This window comes from Ambystoma mexicanum, chromosome 14, assembly GCF_040938575.1.
Source record: "Ambystoma mexicanum isolate Mex_15411 chromosome 14, UKY_AmexF1_1, whole genome shotgun sequence".
In the NCBI taxonomy this organism is placed as follows: domain Eukaryota; kingdom Metazoa; phylum Chordata; class Amphibia; order Caudata; family Ambystomatidae; genus Ambystoma; species Ambystoma mexicanum.
The window spans coordinates 499,989,114-500,005,718 of NC_090940.1; positions in this window are offsets into that span (position 1 = coordinate 499,989,114).

A 16,605-nucleotide genomic window follows, 5' to 3' on the forward strand; every position below is an offset into this window, starting at 1 on the left:
AAGAACATGCACATGTTATTCTTTGAGCCAATCTTACACGGCTGTGTTTGGTCAAGCCCGAGGAGGAACTATCTGTTCTGTTGTAGATCAAGCCCTCAGCCAAATAGGAATGTATTCTAACTTCTTCCTGATTGTAAATAAATGAAATTTGAACCATTGCTTCTTCAGTAAAAGAAGTTTTAAATGAACTTGCCCATTCGTCCATATAGTTATATCAGAAAAGGGATGGATAAAACCGGATATTTAGGTTCAAGCTATGGTACAACATCCTTTCATCGCCTGCAATTTCATCCCCAGGCAATTTAACGTGTATATTACAACGAATATGCTCATCACATTTTTTAGGGTTGTGGTAAAATGCATAAGGGTTGGGGGGGTAGGGAATAGCTAAAAATAAGTGAGGGACGGGAATTGGGGGGTAACCCCCCCAAAATAATCAATGCGCGTTTTCTTTAGAATGTACACGTTAAAATGACAGGGGATGAAATTGCAGGCGATGCAATGACATAGAACACAAACTATAAACCTGAAAGCACATGAGATTCATTGTTTTTCCCTGTCCCAAAATATTTTGGCCACAGATCTTTCTCACTACCTGCCCAGAAGTCTAACTCCTTTATTCCCAGGCTGGAGTTACCCAAAAACCTCCAGTGGGAGTCCTCTTTGGATACTCCTTAATTAGAACACTCAGAATCCCTTCAAGGATATTGAAGAAATAAACATTTCTTACCATAACAAGAAATCTCTAGAAACCCTCCTACAAGCTTGATAGATAGACATCTCAAGGCAGAGAAGAAACAGCAGATCATGTAGGACAGGTAGAAGGGTTCCCTAAACAAACCGGGCCCAACTTACCATATTCCCACTTCTATCTTGGAGAAAATGTGATCCTACCATAGATACAACCAGGCAGCTTCTCCTCAGACAGATAACATTAGCAACCCAGCAAGTCCCATAACCCACACTGTACCATCCGCTATGCAGACATTTAAAAAGGAAACATGGAGTGAATAGGCCACAGTTCAGAGTACCATAACCGAGATTGAGACAATTATGATTGAGGTTTACTCAAACAACCGGGGGGGGGGGTCTGGGAAACTCTCTACCAGCACAAACACAGCCCATTGACTTGTTCTTAGGTGGATGGCCCCTGGGAGAGTCTCAAGCAAGTCTTTAGCTAACTGTTCTTTTCACATAGAAGACATTTCCCCACATATCAGTCTTTGTCCTGCCCAGGGCAGTCCAGCACCAAAATGCTAGGCAATTCTCATCTGAACAAGAGACAGAGAGACAGAGTTTCACCTCACAGATGATGCCCAACTAGGCTGAAACACGTGTATGGGGTTGCTGTGGTACTCCTGTTCAGAGGAGAATTGCCTAGCATTTCGGTGCTGGACTGCCCCTGGGCAGGACAAAGACTGATATGTGGGGATATTTCTTCTCTGTGAAAAGAACAGTGAGCTAAAGACTAGGTTGAGACTCTCCCAGGGGCCATCCACCCAAGAACAAGTCAATGGGCTGTGTTTGTGCTGGTAGAGAGTTTCCCAGGACCCCTGTCCCCCTGTTTTGCTTACTAACCTAACCATACTAGGTTGCTGGAGTGAACCGAGGACAAGGTTGTTCTGATACTCTGATATTCAACTAGGCTTCAGGTCTGAGATCAATATTATCCTCCAATGCATTATCCTCAGTTTATAACATCCAAGCAAAATTATTGCAAGGGTACCCCAAAATGTTCTTTGTTTATGGATTTGGCAGCCTCTTTTGATTTAGTCAATAGGTCTAAACTACAGTCAATGATGTCGAATATGGGTATTGCACATCTCTTCAGTGATTTTAGGATAATAACGCTTAGTTAAGGAATGGGAGGGGCAGTTGACATTTCAGGTCAGTGTTGTGGGAACGTGCTTTTTTTATTTGATCTAAATGTTCAGTTTGGTTGTCTGCTCTATGATGTCTTATTTAATGAAATTACCTTTCCTGAATTTTCTCTTGCAACTTGGACTAATAAATGATAGAGACTATAAAACATACTTTTCATTCATTTAGAAAATCACTTTAGTTTAAATAAAATTATAGCACATGATGTCTTGGATTTAGAACCGGTAGTACGTAATTTGATGGGTCATCACACAATTAGCTGGCTATCTTTAGATATGCTGAATTTCCATTTCCAAACTTGGGCAACTGGAAGGGTCATTTTTTGGGAAGGCTTGAAAAATGAAGGATCATCGTGAGCTAATGGAAGGATGCAAACTTGTGTAGAAGGTTATGGCTGACCAATGGTGACCACTATTATAGGCCCTTGTTGGAAGTTTCGAGTTCATATGATGGGTGGGACGAGTAAACCTACATCAGCAATTAATTGACAGGGATATCAATGTGGGACTTGTCTGGGCCAACAAGTCCCTCTTAGTCTTTTCGTTACAAGATCAGCTTTAATTCATCATGCCCTGGTTGTCCCATAAAGGTGAGATTCCCAGCGGAGGTAAATGTTTACATGCTATCTGAAGGTTTAAGGAGATGAACTGTATTTCTATTCCATGGCAATGCTATAAACATATCCCTGTCTACTTATCCAAATTGTATCATTTGTGTCCTGTTTTTTCAAACGTCTGGTCCCGTGACGTAGACATTCAGTGCTTAGAGGGGATGCCAACATTTTGTGGACCTCATTGTCATGATCCACAGGGCACCATAACCAGAAGGTTTGGAGCCACTCTAAGCACAGAGAGGTAGTGGAGAGGAACTGACCATGCTTAGTGTTAGTGTTTTTGAGGATCCGCCGAGGGGACCATTTTTACAAAGTAGTGCGTTGATATGCACAGGGTACTGGAATGTGGGGTGTGGAATTGAATAAGATATCTCTAAATGGTCATGTCTGGCTTACATTATGTAAGAGCGTATGTGCATGGCTTGTGATGTTTATTATTTATTTATTTGTGTATAGTTCATAGAACTTTAACAATATTGCATATTTTTCATACACATATATCATAAAACATTTCTCGTACATAGTTCACAATTCAAAATTTAAAGTTCAAAATTCACAATTCAAAGTTCAATATTCAAGATTCGGAGCCCAAAGCAGACAGTGAGCCGAATCAAGTAAAAGATACTAACAAAAACAAAAACGACAGAATGCACCTGCTAAGTGAATAATCGTGCCACTGACCTACAGGTATTAACTAGAGGGCCAACGCCCATTGAGCAAAGAATAAGCGAGGGTATGTATTCCAAGTAAACCGAGTAAACCACCCCAACAGTCTTAAAACCTAAACAACTCTATTAAGTAGAGATTTTATTAAGAACGGCGTGGTCTCCACCGCGTGTGCCCTCAATAAATACATAAATATTAAACCAATGTGGGGGAAAACTCGTTAACGCCCATTCATTTGAAAGACAAGGGCAAGGCACACAGTGCCTCGTTGTGTACCATTCAAGTCACTACCATCCGAGCCCTCAGGCTAGGTTTCGTTAACTATCTTTTCACCCCTAGCATCAACAAGGCTTTTGGTCTCAAAACAGGTTTATAGTGATATAATTGAATGTCATTTTTTCAAAAGTCATAATAAAAAGTCGAAAACAAAAATTTCGATTTTTTTTTTTCTAATTGCTTTTTATTCGAAATGGGGGGGTTCCCCCCAACACCCTCCTTTTTTTACCCATTTTTTTTATTCCCGGACCCCAAAATAAATATATAATTTAAAAAAGTGCATTTGACTTTTTTTTTCTTTGATCTTTGACCTTTTTGTTTTCGATATTATGACTTTCGACGAAATGTTTTCGATTTTTTGACTGCACACCCTCAAAACACCATACAAGGAACAAGTCAAACTTTGCATTCAAGCAGTAATTCCAAAAATCCTATTCTTTTATCACCTCATAACCGTGTACGAAGCCCCCAAAAGCAGTCATGTATGCGACTCCCAGTTTTTTACACTGGGTAAGGACATGTCCAGGGGGTTCAAACGTCTCAGGAACATTACATATACAAACTAGCCTGTCCTCTTCCGGAATTTTGTACCAGTCACCAGAAAATGTAAGCAGCAGTAGTTGGTTAATTCATAGTTTCAGGTAGAATGATTGCATTGCCTCAACTATCTTTGGGTTTGGAATTAGGTGTGCGTCACGTTTACAGCATACTTGTAATTCTTAAGGGTGGACAAGTGCAGATAATTATTTGTCCAGTCCGACGTCCTCACTTTATTTTTGAACAATTGATTCAGGGAGTGGGTCCTCGTCCCTCATTTGAAATCAGGGTACCATCCTATATGCTCATATATCTGTGCATAATTGTGCTAAATTCTGTTTTACGTTGATAATTAAAGCTGTGTTCCGTCTCACTGAGAGTGGCAAATATTTTACATTGAGGGCGCAAATTAGCTTTGATATGAAATAGACCCTGTTGCGTTATCAGTTGCCCTTTCGGGGATAACAACCCCAGCTCTAAACGAAGGAACTCATTCGAGGTGGCGGAGCTCAATTTTAATACTTGTTTCCAAAAATGGCCTTCAAAGGCATCTAACCACCTGTAATCACTCGTGTTTATTATACAACATTGTTATTAGTACTTTAGGAAGATGCATGCATCTAGGTGATAAGAGACAGGGTAGATGAAGTGTTAGGTATGTGTGGGTTTTTTCTGCCTCAGGGCCTCCTCTCAGGCTGTCAGAAAATTGTATGGAATTGTGTAGGTTAATCAAATGAATATTTAATGGGGTGATGAGCACCAAGGCCATTTGGCTGTTACAAAATCAGTAAAGGTCAGTCTAAAGAAGTGCCAATACCACAAAGGGGAAGAAAACACATGATATGTGTACAAGACCAGGTCCTGTCAATATTGGCAAGATTTACACACCTTCATGTAGGAGAATTTTCATAACAAATTCCTGCTCAATGATTTTTCATATCAACTGGCTGTGTAATCTCATGTGTTCCAAAAATAGGACGCTTATTTTGATTGGTATGAAAAAACTTCAGAAAGGTTAAATGCACCCAAATAAAAGGGGCTAAGGAGACTTATGTGGAATTAAGAGTTCATATAGAAATATCTTAGTGGAAAGAGAAACCTAGCAGAAAATGAAGAAAAGGGGTCAACACCCATGCTGCAGTGCACTCAATTGGTAAAAGATAAGCAGGATGAGGAAATGGAGGATATCATTGATGTTTCACTAGTGTCCAGACTAGTTCTCGATCAAACGACCAATCCACTGCCCAAGATACTCCGCAAGCATCCACTGCACTGCCTACTCACACTCTCCAGGCCCTATTATCGGAAGCAAGATGCTAACTGCCACCCAGAAACCTTGCATTCATCAATCAGCTGTCCCGCCAAATACACTGCCACACTTTCAAAATGTCAGCAATCAACCATTTTTGTCAGGTCCTCCAATTTATTTACCAGCATAAGTAGCTAGGGACTTGACCAACCCCAGGTTTTCCCAAATTCTTTCTTCATCCCTTTTTCGATGTCTATAACCTGGAGGATAGAGACTCTGATGATTCAAGCTCCATTGAGACAAGTGCTCGGACAAACCACTGACTGAGAGGAAAATGTAGTCACTGTTCATGTCCTATGGTCACTGAGGAATATCAGGAGCCTGGGTAATGAATTCCCTAATATCAACAAACTAAACAAATGTTGTGAAGGTTTGGAGACCATTATCCGGTGCTGCAATCCTTCCTGTGTGGAATTGATCCAATTCAGATGGTTATTATACCAGTGCATGTCTGGCAGAGACTTCTCCAACAAGGTGGTTGGCCTGTTGATGACCTGGGAATGGGAATGACACTAGAGCTTGGTCAAACCAGAAGCAGACTAGTAATTGCTTTAGTGGACATATGACCCTGAAAAAAGGATTAGACAAAGAGCCACAATTGTCTACATAATACGTATTCATACATGTACACAATAGTTGTTACCCAACATTCACACATTAAATGGACAACTATTACTCAGGAGGAAGCAGCTATTACATTTTTAAGGACATCTAGAGCTTCAGTCACAGCTCAAGATGAAGGAGGGGTGACCTGCTTGATGCAGAATGTCCTTTGGAAAAATAGTGACTGACTAGAATTGGTCTAATTTTGGGGCAACAAAAGCAAAGGAAACATAGAACAGGTTAGAGTAACATTCCACTGCAAGATTGCCAACAATTGCAAATCTCCTGATTTAGTCCAACACTTTGGTGTCGGCAAAGACAACCAAGTGGTCAAACTAAACAGGTATCTGAAATGGAAACAAGTTGTAGAAACTTTGTTCAATCAGCAAGAAGGGGTATTGAGATTACAACACAAATTCAGTATCAAATTCAGGAGAATAGACCCTTGCTGTTTGCTGATTATCAATTGAAATCAGTCCTTTCTGCAACATATGGCACACATGTTTGGGGGTTCAAATTTGCCGGCACAACCATGGTTGCTCAACATTGTTTAAGATCGCTTTCTTCACCTCTTGTAGGAAGCTTTTTCCTTAGAAACATGGATTTGCTGTCTTTAATTATTTCAGAATGTTTTGCACTTTTGCCATTTGTATATTGGTTTTGGGAATGGTCGAGCAGTTGTTTACTGAGCCCCACCTAAGGTCATTATGGGCCTGGATACCCATGTAAAAATCCCTAGGTTGGTACTGGTAAAGGAAAACTTCCTCATAATGGAAATTTCAGAAAACTGGGTTGTCTATGCATCACATAACTGGGATTCCTTCAGGGAAGTGATGAAAATAGTTTTGAGGCTATGGAGATGGAATATTGTAAACAATCCATATAATTGTTCAATAATGATTCAGTATTTGGTATACAAGCACAGGAAGGAGGTCCGAAAATTGTTTATCTCTAAGGTTGACTGCCTACCAGTAGGATTCATAGCTGCTTGGTGGTGTAAGGAATAACAGATTGGAAAATGCAGGTGTGATAAGATGTGTAGATTGACTTTAGCTTACTTCTTACTCTACTCTCCACAGTATAGGAAATTGAGAAGATAACTAATTCATCTTTAGAAATGTGCTCCATAGGCCAGTCTCTAAGCGAAGGACTGGGATTCAAACCTGTGTTGCTCTGCACTGTTTTGCTTCCAAGACAACTGCAGTGATCCCGAGCTTAGCTAGGAGATAGAAGATAGACGCTGATAAAAGATAGGTGGTGCAATCCCTTTGTTACACACACATATTTGTTAGAACCTGCATGTCTGCTGTGGAATTTTGTTTATTCACTAAACTTACGTATAAATATAATAAATTGTGTCTCACTACTTTTTGTTTGCTTGGATCTAAACGGCAAGGGCATAGCTCTCCTAGAGGTAGGATAAATTGTAGGCTTTGAAGTGGGGAGGGATTTGAAATTTCAAATTAAATTGTAATCTTCTTATTCTGTGAGCCTTTTAAGAATTTGATGTGTCCTTATGTTTTTAAACATTTGAGTGTATGTGTTGTACCATCAGCAAACTATACTCTTGTGATGGCATTTCACTGGGAAACTAAAAAGATTGAGTGATTGATGCACGTATTAAATGTTGCATGCATTTTCAATCGTTTTTTATGGGATATTGTCAAACATCTTCCTACAAATAATAAAGAATGACGATTATATTGCTGATAATGACATATAGTAAGCATCCATTAAATCTTAAGTAAGTGGCATGTGGGAAAAGGTGGTTCAACCATCCGGCCTCTACTTCTTCGACCTCATGCTGCAGTTTGCAGTAGAAAACATGTATTCACTTGGATATACATCAACATTCTGGTCCTTAAACCACAGGCTTTTGCAACAGTTAAAGCATCTTAAGAAGCAGATAGAGTAATAGAGCTGTTGGGTACCAGATGGAAGGTTGCTGCCCAATGACCAAGGAGATGCTCGTGCCACTTCCACTTGGCCTGATCTATTACAGTTGCAGAACCAGATGTTAGCTACGGACATTGAGTGTTTGATGATATTTCAGAAGAAACCTCTGTGAAAGGCCTTGAATGTGCCTTGGAAAGTGTAGGTTTCTCGCAATAGTTCTAGAGTTGTCCAGTGTTGCAGATATTTGGTGGCAAGCTTTGTGCAATAATGTTACTTATTGTGTACTTGCCACTCTTCTTTTTAGACTGCTTTCTGTACTGCAGTGAGTTACCAATTGATGCCTGAAAGACTGAATGCATGTGTTGCACTGGCTATGTTATTGGCAAGCAGAAGGCTGACTCATGGTAGCTCATGACTGCAAAGCCCAGAACATGTTTGATGATCTTACTGGAGTTGGCTGAGAATTAGGTGCATGCACCGTCATGAGTCTCACAAACCCCTATAGAATCATGGCCCTACTTTTTCCCACTTGAAAAGGACTAACTCAACAAAATGTTGTTGTGAAGCCCTCAGAAATGTATACACACAGATGTCCCCTTATGTGAATTAGTGGCAGGGACCTGCCCTGTCCCTGTGCAGAGCCCCTGTCGTTCGCTGGGCTGGTGCTTCTTCAGAGCATGATGATCATCAATGCATAGGAAACTGCATAGGAGTGAGGGTGGGCTTACGAAGGCTCACTGCAATATGGCCGCCTTTCTAGGCAACTAAGAACATTTCTACGTGTGTTCCTGCTTTTTTGTGTGTGTGTGTGTGTGTGTGTGTGTGTGTAGGTGGGCACAACATTTTTAAAGCGATTTACAGTATTTCTGGCATATATTATGGGTTCTGCTTCTTTAAAGTGATGTACTTGGGCAATGCTGGCGTGTTTTGTGGGCATATCTTATTGTCACAGTGCCGGGTGCACTGAAACTAGCAATGAGAATGGTTGACACCATGCCTTTCCTTTCCCAAGCATTACCCTCCTCCCCTCCCTGGTAAAAACACAAAATCTGTAAGCAGTATTAAGACCCGATGAGGGCACAATCAGAATGGAAGAGCCATTCGGATTGGCCCTCGCCAAGTCATTACCAGGCCGGGAATCCCTCTGTCGGGATTCCACTGCCTTTGTCCCAGGCGGGGGGCATGGTGCCCCTCAGCCAATGAGGATGCTCAAAGCGGGGCTATCCACGCTCCAAGCCTCCCCACGGCTGAGAGGCTGCCTTTGCCCCCTGCCGGGGACTCAGGTAAGGCTTTTTTTCCCCCTCCCCTTTCCTTCCTCCTCCCACCTCCCTGCCCTCTCCACCCCACTTACCTTCTATCCCTTGGTACCCGGTGGGGGACGATGGCGGCCTCCTGCCGTGTGGAGACTCGGAGCGGGGTCATCTCCGCTCCAAGCCTCCACACGGCTGGAGGCTTCCATCGTCCCCCACCGGGGAAGCAGGTATGTTTTTTTTTTTTTGTTTTTTTTTTCTTCCCCTCCCTTCCGCCCCCCCAACCGCACTTACCTTCTTTTTTTTGGGGAGCGGACACGCTGGAAACGCTTCTGTTTCCAGCACGTCCGCTCCCGATGGCCACAATGGAAAGGGAAAACAGACTCCATTTTCCCTTTTTCGGCGGCCATTTTCTTTGTCTTTTATTTTTTTCTTCCTGAAACGCTGCAGCATTTTGGGACAAAAAAAAATCTTTCTATTGCCCCGGTCACACAGTTTATGCGGGCCGGGGTACTAATAGCTATATGCCCCTCGCGGCGGGGGCATTACCGAATCTGGTCAGAAAACCTGCCTGCACATGTTAACAAACATGCATTTATACGTTTACGGTTTTAAAAAGCACCAGCGTAGTTGAAAAATGTTAAATATGTTTTTTGGGACACAAGAAGTTTCAGTTGGTGTAATTCTTTATCCCTGGATCACATTTCTGAAGAGACAATCAATATGGAACGTGAAGCATGAATTTAGTTCCACAGAGGTAAAATACTCTTTTTGGAAGAGGCATTAGTGTGGTACATAGTTAATTAATACCTTGGTATATAATACTAAAATAGAGATTTGCACACAAGACTGTTATCGACCGCCTCTCGGCCAATCAGAATGGCCTGCATGCAGTCAATACCCACTGGTATGGACTGAATTCTGAACATTTTGACTTAAAAAACAAGGCATGAAAACAACAATACAATTTACTGTCAAGATAACTTTCTTCAATGCACATCCTCTCTGGGAAGACCTTTTGTTTTGCTGCTGCAACATCCCTTTTATCTCACCGAACAGTAAGTTAAAAACATAAGAAATACTTTCACTTTCTTATAAACCATTTTCTTTATGTGACACCTAATGCATGCTCATATTAAGCCTGCTCCAGTTCAACACATTTTACAATGTTAGTACCTAATTCATGAAGACAAATATTTATTTAATTACAACAGAACCACATTTACTCACTATGAAAGTAATGTTTTTTAATTTCACCACCAAAACTCCAAAACATGTATTGCTACTGCCACTGTATTCGGATAATGAGCCTTCCCCAATCTATTGCCCTCAGCTTCGCCTAGACCATAATTTGCTGATGGATTATTATCCTGCGATAATGACCCCATCTTTGGTCCATAATGCTATAATATGTTTCCTAATGCGTATCGCATTGGGTGATTTGCTTGGTTTTATCACGTTGGTTGCATAACATGAGTCCCATGATTTGTTTCATTTTCACATAAATGTTCCCTGCCCGTTAGCAAAGGGACGAACGCAGGGGTAACACATGTCTGTGATAACCTATCATCTTTTACTGAGGTCTGTCTTTGGCCAGCAAGTACACAGTTAAAGTGACAGAGCCTGTAGTTTGAATAGACGTATTGTTCCATAGGGAATACATGAATACCATAAGCCTCAGCTCCACATCCTTGCATCCTTGCAGCCGAGCACCAAAATGCAAGGCAATTCTTCTCTGAGCAAGAGTACCACCGGTAACCCCGTCTTGTGTTTCAATATATTCTACAGCTCATGTTTAAACATATGTTTTTTCACGTTTCTTGTTGTCCACTGAAGTGATTTTATGCACAGGGCTTTAGTTATGTTGTACCAACTCACGAAAAATAATCATTAATGCCTTGGAGTGGTGATCATTTTATGTTACAATAAATCTGAATTTCACTTTTCCTCGGAAAGTAGTTTTTTGTTTGTTTTATTAAGTGCTTATTAGTTTACAAAGAAATCTTTTGCACAAAAATGTACTCCCGCATTACAGATTACTTTAAAATAAAAATGAAGAAGGCACATGATATATTCATGTGGTGGTTTTGTAACGATACTCGACCAAAAGGACATAGTTTAACTTAATCTTCTGCTAATGCTTTTGGATTGTGTTACGCCTCAGAAGTGGGGCATGAGCTACCTCCCAAACCCGCCTTGCCCACTGTTACTGCCCTCGATGTATAGAAATCATGGGCACTGTTGCTGTAACTTAGTAATTACCACCCACCATTATCCCTCTGGCTAATTTGCCACACTCTCGTACCTCCCAGCGTTTAGACACAGACCCACAAGCCATTGCTGGAGAAGAGTTTATGCTGATGCCAGTCGTCTCTCTACAATTGACCATCAGGCATCAACATTAAGTGGAAACATACGTTTGAATGAAAACTTAAGCTATGCCAGAAGGTAAATTGAGGGATTTACAGTCAAACCTTTTTTTAAAAAAATACTGAGTCATGAAAATGGCACACTCTTACTTTGTTGCGTTATTGGCAACAGGCATCTTGAACAAATATTATATATTAGTGTAAAATGCCTTACATGTCTGGCTGCATGACATCTTTTTTTGTCATGAAATACATAAGGAAAACGGTGTGCTTCAATTACTATTGCAGTCTTGGGAAACTCTGTGAATGTCTATGCGCTTGGCCATTTGGGTTTGCAGTTATTTATCTAATTTGATCGTATTTTTTTTTTTTTTTACATTTTACTTAAACATTTTCTAATGTACAAACATCCTTCGTTTTGGCAACTTGAGGTGCGATAAATGCATCATATTCAGTACCGACAGTAATTATGACAGCATATTCGAAACAGCATGGTTTAAGCACACATTTCACAGAAATATGAATTTTCACAACATATACATGTATCTAAACAGTTTTCTTGGAAATACTGCTTGCTGTTAAGATGCTATCCCCATTCAAGTTATATCATAACCAAAGTCAAATGTAAATTAAACATTCAAGCAGGATTACAAAGTATATTTATTTAACAACTAATCACAAAATATATATACGTCAAACGTTATTTAGATGAAACTTTGACAAGGAGGACATTTTTACAGGGGATCTCAACTGTAACAGTCTTTTAAAGACAAACAACACAATGAAAATCAGGTTCCCAAAGAACATGCACAATTATCATGGATAGCAGACAGTGATAGCCACCACACACATACTAGTAAGAAATGTGCAGTCATTAATTATCTGGCTGAACCCGTTGTATAATCACCTTAGAATATGAAATAAGCAATGATTATCATTGACAAGTGTCAATATCAGCCAAAGCACGATGCACATTTTGTCTCAGTGTGATAGCCTGTGTCTCAGTTAGCTACATTTCACAGATGTATTTCTTTAGTTCCCCTTTGGCAACATGCCTAAAAGCAGACTACTTGAACTTATGTGCCTGCTTTTAGATGTTTGTCGCGTGGTGACATAGCATATTGTGTTTGCGTTTATATATGCTTGTACCCCAACCATGCACACAACATTGGTAGTGTAGAGGTTTGATTACTTGACTTGAAAAAGGCAGGTATGCTTAAAACGTCCTATCAATACTTTTTTTGTAACGTTCAATTTGAACTGTTATGTTGTGAGGAATGCATTTTAATGTGCTCTGCCCTCCTTGTGCTTCTTCTCGCTTCTGTTCTTTTGCTTCTCTTCCCGCTCCACTTGCATGGATTTTTTTTCCCCTTGGCATCCAACAGTCCACACATATTTGTTCAAAACCAAACTAAAAGCCTACCTCTTCACCTCTCATTTGCTTTTTAGGTAACATTTTCCCCTTACCTATAACCTGCCACTGTCCCTCACTTTCTGTACCTTCATTCAAGCACTTCATCCATCATTGTCACTTCCCAAATACAGCTGACTGTACCACCTACCTGAAACTAAAAATGTTAGTTACCACTTTTGTATTGTGCTTTTGAGACTGTTCTATTTACTCCCCGCCACAACCTGGTCAGAAACTCCCGACATTGTAAGAAGCTCACTGCTTCCCATCAAATCCGATTTCTTATCTATTGTCTGTTCTTTGTGATCAAAAGAGTATTGTTCCTCCCTACATATAAATAAATAAATACATTATTAATCTCTATACTCTTGCTGTATGATGGCCTACGATTAATACACTCTAAAATCTGTGTTGTCAATTGTAAACAGATATGTTACATAAACAATAAAACAAACAATTTAAAAGTTATAAAATAATGGTCTAATTAAAGTCAGGCTCCTAAAAGAGAGAAGCAAAGGGACCACCTGTTAAAGTGCTGCAATAATGCAAGACCTATTGTGAGGCGTCAGAAATGTGAGGCAGACAACTTTGTGAAGGTTTTTCCTAAGATACTATTTCATTAAATCAAAGGGTTTGCCACACACCTCACTAACCCTACACTGATGAGGATTTCCCTGCCTATCAAAATAAACTAAAGCAACCACTCTAAAAAAGGAATCTGACCCTCATACATACAACCAAATCATCAAGGTAATGTATGGCAATTCAAATTTAACAGAAATAACAGTTATGTTGAAAACCTGATATCTGTTTTTCCTTGTAACCTGGGTGAGTTCCCCTTCCCCGTATTCAAAGATGATTTTCAATCTACAGTTCAGAATATGAAAGTTCTGTCTTGCAACACAGTTCTAATAAAGTTCTTTTCGCTACAATGATTATTTCACTTCAACTTGTCCCAACAGTTCAAAATATTCAACAAGTCGTATGTCTCTGCACTTGTGGCAGAGAGTTCCACACAGCTTCTTCTTAGAAAACAAGTATACTTCCAAAGTTCATCAGTATCAACAAATATGCTTTTGTCAGGATAATTCTTCAACAGTTCAAAAAAATACTTGCATAAGCAATATAGATTTGTCAGGGTGATATCACAACAGTTCACAATCTACTTTTGTGGTCTTGCCATTTCTTCGTATTCAACACCTTTAACCACACCACAGTAATTTAATGCTTACTGCCTAGTCAACTCACCTGCAAGGTCTACCACTACAAGGTGCCTTGACCGGTAGACAACTTACCAGAACTAATGAAACAATTAACACTACTACAAGTACTTCTGTGGCACAGTTTACTTCAAACAACTTATAAAGTCTCTTGACTAGCCACATCAACTTTTATTACTTCTTCTGGGAGGACATGAAGCACATTGATGCTGTTGTTTTCCACCCTAGTGATTGCCCTATGCAATGGAGATCATGCTGCTCTCCTCCTGACCACTTTCTATCAGAAGGGCAGCTCTCCTCCCACTCTTGTTTTCCAACTCCTGTAACCAAATGCAGATAATGGCTTTCTCTCACTTTAGCTCTTCTTTGGCTTAGACAACGTTTGCCTAGGCCAGTTCCGACCATTGCTTCTTTCTCACTCTGGCAATAAGGTCTACAAACATCTTGCCTATATTGGCTTTGGCAATGTTTGTTCTTATCAACTTGCTTGGCTATTGCCCTCTTCTGGCTTTGGCAATAATAGTTTGTATTCACTTAATATTGCCCTCTCTTGACTTGGGCAATTACTCTGAGCTTTATAAGTACAATGCCTGTTGCCACAGTTCTTATTCTGCCACTTCCTTTCTTTTACATCAGTTCAGTTTTAAAAATGAGCAGACCTGGCCAGTGGGCGATCACGGAGCATTCCGGGGTACCACAGTGCTGGTGAACTCTCAAGGTATCGTGTTCACTCACTCTGCTGCCTCCAGGTTATCTGCTTCTTCTGCTCTACTCAGCCCCTCCGAGTGCTTCTCTCTGACTTCTGCAGCCTGCGTTGGTTGGAAAAGGAGCGCTCCTCAGTCCTGGGGAACACTGGTGCTGGCCTGCCACTGGGGCCCAACCTTCATAGGGGGAAGCTTCTTAGCTTCATGCTTCCCACCGGGCACCATCTGCAGTTATGGTCTTCAGGGGGAAAGCTTCCAAAAACAACACTTCCCACTGAGCAACCTCTGCAATCAAGGTCTCTGTCAGAGATGGCATCCGTTCGGCAAACAGAACTTTTTCCAGAATCTCTGTTGTCCTTCAGCTGCATCTACATTATGGAGTTACTGCAATCACTCCACCTTCCACTACCTCTCTCTATGTCCTGCATCTAAGGGGGCCTTTTATGCCTCACAGTCTCCTTCAGGTGTGGGTCATTAACAATATTAGGCTGAAATTTGCAGTCCTTTGCCTCTGCATCCCTCATCTTCATCCCATTACTTTGGGCATTGTGGGACTTGAATTCCCCAATATTCAAATGACCATTTTCCACAGTTTCTATTTTATAATAGGCCGTTAATTTGGTACTGTCTCTGGAAAAGTTATTAAAGGGGGTTTCCAATTCCTCCAGACCTACTTCCCCACCCATGTGATCCTCTCACATAACACCACTCCATGGGTCAGGATCAGGAAGCGTTTGACTTTTCTGGCCAAGTAAGAACGGTCTTACAGAATTGTGAAAGGAAATCAACATTACCTTGTTCTTTTCCTTTCTACTAATGTAGAGAATAGGATGTGCTATACCATGATGATTTTGTGATAATAAGGCCCCAAGATTAGTATGTGATGCATCAGTCTGTAGGATAAAGGGTCTATTGAAGTCTGCCATCTTGAGGACAGGTACACTACATAAGATCTGTTTTAGCTGGTGAAAACATACTCTTCAGGACCCCATTTAAGTTTTTAGGGATCTGTGTTTATAAGGGTATCTGTAAGAATGGTGATGATGGTGGGGGGCGCTGTTGCGTGCAACTAAGATGGCCACCTGATCGGAGCGCTCCGATCCCACGAACATCCTATATATAAATAAATCCTTTTTGGAGCTGCGGAGAGAAGAAACTACTACACCGTCTGTTTTCTGGACTCCTGCTGCACATTGTGTGCAAATCCTGCTCGAAACTGCGGAGGCGCGGGGGAGTTCACAGCTCCCTTCGGACTAACGGCTTGTCCAGTGGACTGTGGGCTGCCCCAGGGCTCCAGGAGAATCCTACTCCAGACCGAGGTATCGTCATCAGCACAAGGCCGCGTGGGGGAGGAGCGTCGATCACCGCGGTGCAGCCCCACAGCACGGGCCTGGAGGCGGACCATGTGTGCAGACATCAGGACCCAGGGTGGACGCGAGATGGTCTGTGGCTCCGGCCCACCTCCCGGATAACGACTGGGTCGGCACACCATCTTTCACGCAGGGCCCCAGCCGACTCAGGCCTCGGGCCTGCCGCCGAGTGAGCCCTCATCCGACGTTGCGAGAGCAGTTGAGAGATGTAAAAGTGTGCAGACCCAGAGACAGTGGCTGTGTCACAAAGTGAAGTTTTATAAAATCCTTTCTATACTGGCTGCCACTCAGAGACAGTGCTAACGTGGGAGGTCACAATACATCTGTGAAGTGTACTGGGCATTGTACTATACCTGCAAGTTTCGGCGTGGGTTCTCCAGAGGGCACCGCCCCGCTGCTGGAGACCGCTGAGGGGGCCCACACAAGACTCTATTGACCCCTCAACACAGCCCACGCTGCCGGAGGACGTTTGAGATCCATAGCAGGGGGGCCCCCCTACG